Raw genomic sequence first — 3,559 nt, forward strand, 5'->3', positions numbered from 1 at the left:
TACCTGGTTGATCCTGCCAGTAATCATATGCTTGTCTCAAAGATTAAGCCATGCATGTCTAAGTACATGCCGAAATAAGGCGAAACCGCGAATGGCTCATTAAATCAGTTATGGTTCCTTAGATCGTTTCTTCCTACTTGGATAACTGTGGCAATTCTAGAGCTAATACATGCAGTGAGCCTGGAGCCCTTTGGGTAACGGGTGCTTTTATTAGACCAAGATCGATCGGGTTTCGGCCCGTATTGTGTGGTGACTCTGGATAACTTTGTGCTGATCGCATGGCCACGAGCCGGCGACGTTTCTTTCAAGTGTCTGCCTTATCAACTTTCGATGGTAGGTTACTTGCTTACCATGGTTGTTACGGGTAACGGAGAATCAGGGTTCGATTCCGGAGAGGGAGCCTGAGAAACGGCTACCACATCCAAGGAAGGCAGCAGGCGCGCAAATTACCCACTCCCGGCACGGGGAGGTAGTGACGAAAAATAACAATACGGGACTCTTTTGAGGCCCCGTAATTGAAATGAGTACACTCTAAATCCTTTAACGAGGATCAATTGGAGGGCAAGTCTGGTGCCAGCAGCCGCGGTAATTCCAGCTCCAATAGCGTATACTAAAGCTGCTGCGGTTAAAAAGCTCGTAGTTGGATCTCAGTTCCAGACGAGTAGTGCATCTACCCGATGCGACGGCTCGGACTGAACATCATGCCGGTTCTTTCTTGGTGCACTTCATTGTGTGCCTCGAGATGGCCGGTGCTTTTACTTTGAAAAAATTAGAGTGCTCAACGCAGGCGAGTCGCCTGAATAAACTTGCATGGAATAATAGAACAAGACCTCGTTTCTGTTCTGTTGGTTTTTGGAATACGAGGTAATGATTAAGAGGGACGGACGGGGGCATTCGTATTGCGGCGCTAGAGGTGAAATTCTTGGACCGTCGCAAGACGAACTACTGCGAAAGCATTTGCCAAGAATGTTTTCATTGATCAAGAACGAAAGTCAGAGGTTCGAAGGCGATCAGATACCGCCCTAGTTCTGACCATAAACGATGCCAACCAGCGATCCGCCTGAGTTACTCAAATGACTCGGCGGGCAGCTTCCGGGAAACCAAAGTATTTGGGTTCCGGGGGAAGTATGGTTGCAAAGCTGAAACTTAAAGGAATTGACGGAAGGGCACCACCAGGAGTGGAGCCTGCGGCTTAATTTGACTCAACACGGGAAAACTTACCCGGCCCGGACACTGGGAGGATTGACAGATTGAGAGCTCTTTCTTGATTCGGTGGATGGTGGTGCATGGCCGTTCTTAGTTGGTGGAGCGATTTGTCTGGTTAATTCCGATAACGAACGAGACTCTAGCCTATTAAATAGGTGCGGGGTTCCCAGCACCTTACAACCTTCTTAGAGGGACAAGCGGCTCCTAGCCGCACGAAACAGAGCAATAACAGGTCTGTGATGCCCTTAGATGTCCGGGGCCGCACGCGCGCTACACTGTAGGAAGCAGCGTGTCTTTATCCCTGTCTGAAAAGACTGGGTAACCCGTGGAACTTCTTTCGTGATTGGGATAGGGGCTTGCAATTGTTCCCCTTGAACGAGGAATTCCCAGTAAGCGCGAGTCATAAGCTCGCGTTGATTACGTCCCTGCCCTTTGTACACACCGCCCGTCGCTACTACCGATTGAATGATTTAGTGAGGTCTTCGGACCGATGTCCGGCGCGGCCTTTCGGTTGCGCCGGTCTGTTGGAAAGATGACCAAACTTGATCATTTAGAGGAAGTAAAAGTCGTAACAAGGTTTCCGTAGGTGAACCTGCGGAAGGATCATTAACGGATTGTGAAGGGTGAGCGCCTCAGCTGCGTCTGCGCCCGACACTTTCTGCCGCTGACCCCGTTTGGACGCGGGGTCGGCTTTTCCCCACGGGGCTGCCTGAATGTGGAGCGGCACCCCGTGACAAATTGTTGCGCCCAGCGGACGCCAACACCGCGACCTTGGACGGTCGGCCAGGTGGCGGACGCGGGTACAAACGGCGCAACGCACTCATAGGTCGGCTTTCGACCCGCCACTGCACCGTGGCTCGAAGCGCTCGAAATGCGCGACCCGACCGCTGCGGGACCGCCTAGTACTGTAAACAGGAGCGGCGGAGCGCGAACGGCGAGTCGTGGTTACGTCGGTAGAAGGCGAGGCTGCGCGTTCCCGAAACGCCAGCCGAGTGCCCTCCCGACCGTTCGAGCGTGCAAGAACGAGACCCGACAATTGCGCGGCGACTGCCAAGTACGAGAGGAACGGCACAAGCGTCGGCGGTCGGTCAAGGAACTGGCGATGTGACGGGTCCGCTGTGCACCAGTGCATACCGTCCCGCCGTCCGCGGCAAGCGCCTCCGCGTCCTCGGGTGACGGAGGCTGCCGGTCGGTTCTTGCAGGCGAGGGATCTCGCTGGCACCGGTTCGCGTTGACGCGCGGCCGGTCATGGCACGGCGATGCGACGGCCGAGGTGCGCAGTACTCGATGGAGGAACCGCACGCTCCGATGACCGTCCCGCCCTCCGCGGCGTATGCGTACCGACCGTAATGGTTGCAGCAGCGCCGGCCGGCTTTTGAATTCGCCACACGAAACACGGTGCGAGATCGCGGTTAGGGGAGCGTCGACGTTGCCAGGCGTTTTGCTTGCTGCCGAGGGAAAGGCGGCACGGCCACGTCGCGCTCGTCGCGATTAGCGGGTCTGCGCGCTTTGGGAAGGTGCCGCAACGACTTGCCGAAAGAGGAAGCACGGAAGAACGAGGGACTTGGACGTCCCGACAATTGAACGCACTTGCGGCCAGGCCCTTGCTGGCTTCGTTCTTCCGCCTCGAGTAGGCTCGTACGCGGCTCCGGCGCCGAAAGTGGTCCTTGGCACCGACTTCGGTGGACGTGGGAAGTGCCGCGCAAGTACGGCGCGCCTGGCTCCACCTGTTGGCTAAAGTAGGCAGCCGGATCGGCATTTTGGTGTGCGGTGGCAAACCGTGGATGCGAAAAAAGCTTGTGCGATTTCGTGGAACAAAAAGCGGGGGTCCCCCTTTTTATGCGGAGGAGACCGACCCGCCCGCCGTGGTGAACCGCGACGCCACGGTAAAAACGGGAGAGGCTTGTCGATGGGACCGTGCATCCCGCGCTCCACGGAGGCCGGGAGGCGGCCGCCCGAGGAAATGTGTAGCCGTCGAGGCCCGCATCTGCGTGCACTCTTATCCAAATGGGTGTACCGCAGGCATTTTCTGGTTAGGCGGGCCAATGAGAGCGAGCACACAACGATACCTACGGGTCCGGCTTGGAGAACCGGCTTCGACGCCTCCCGAGTATTTATAGAGGGGTGGACCACGAAAGCACTCGCAAGTAGCGGAAGCGAAACGCCGTCCGAAACACACCGTTTGCTCGATTTGCGGCAGCCGAAAAAGGCGCGGCAGAGTTTTGGAGTCCAAGCGTGCGCTGAAAAGCGCCCTTCTTGGCCACTGTTTGGCCGAGTGCCAGAAACGTTTGGTTTTGACTGTACGGAATTGAACAAACACTTTTTCACGACTCTAAGCGGTGGATCACTCGGT

At 56.3% G+C, this 3,559-nt stretch overlaps 2 non-coding genes across 2 annotated transcripts in view; both read left to right on the forward strand.

The window, feature by feature from the left end:
* LOC142791800 (small subunit ribosomal RNA) lies at positions 1 to 1,815 on the forward strand. The gene has a single exon (XR_012890428.1). It is a non-coding gene; the product is annotated as a small subunit ribosomal RNA (ribosomal RNA).
* A 1,719-nt stretch (positions 1,816 to 3,534) lies between these two features.
* LOC142791780 (5.8S ribosomal RNA) overlaps positions 3,535 to 3,559 on the forward strand; it is a 153-nt gene continuing 128 nt past the window's right edge. The window contains exon 1 of the ribosomal RNA XR_012890409.1: positions 3,535 to 3,559. This exon is cut by the window's right edge and continues 128 nt beyond it. This is a non-coding gene — a ribosomal RNA (5.8S ribosomal RNA).

The sequence above is a fragment of the Rhipicephalus microplus genome, unplaced genomic scaffold (genome assembly GCF_043290135.1).
Source record: "Rhipicephalus microplus isolate Deutch F79 unplaced genomic scaffold, USDA_Rmic scaffold_188, whole genome shotgun sequence".
In the NCBI taxonomy this organism is placed as follows: Eukaryota; Metazoa; Arthropoda; class Arachnida; order Ixodida; family Ixodidae; genus Rhipicephalus; species Rhipicephalus microplus.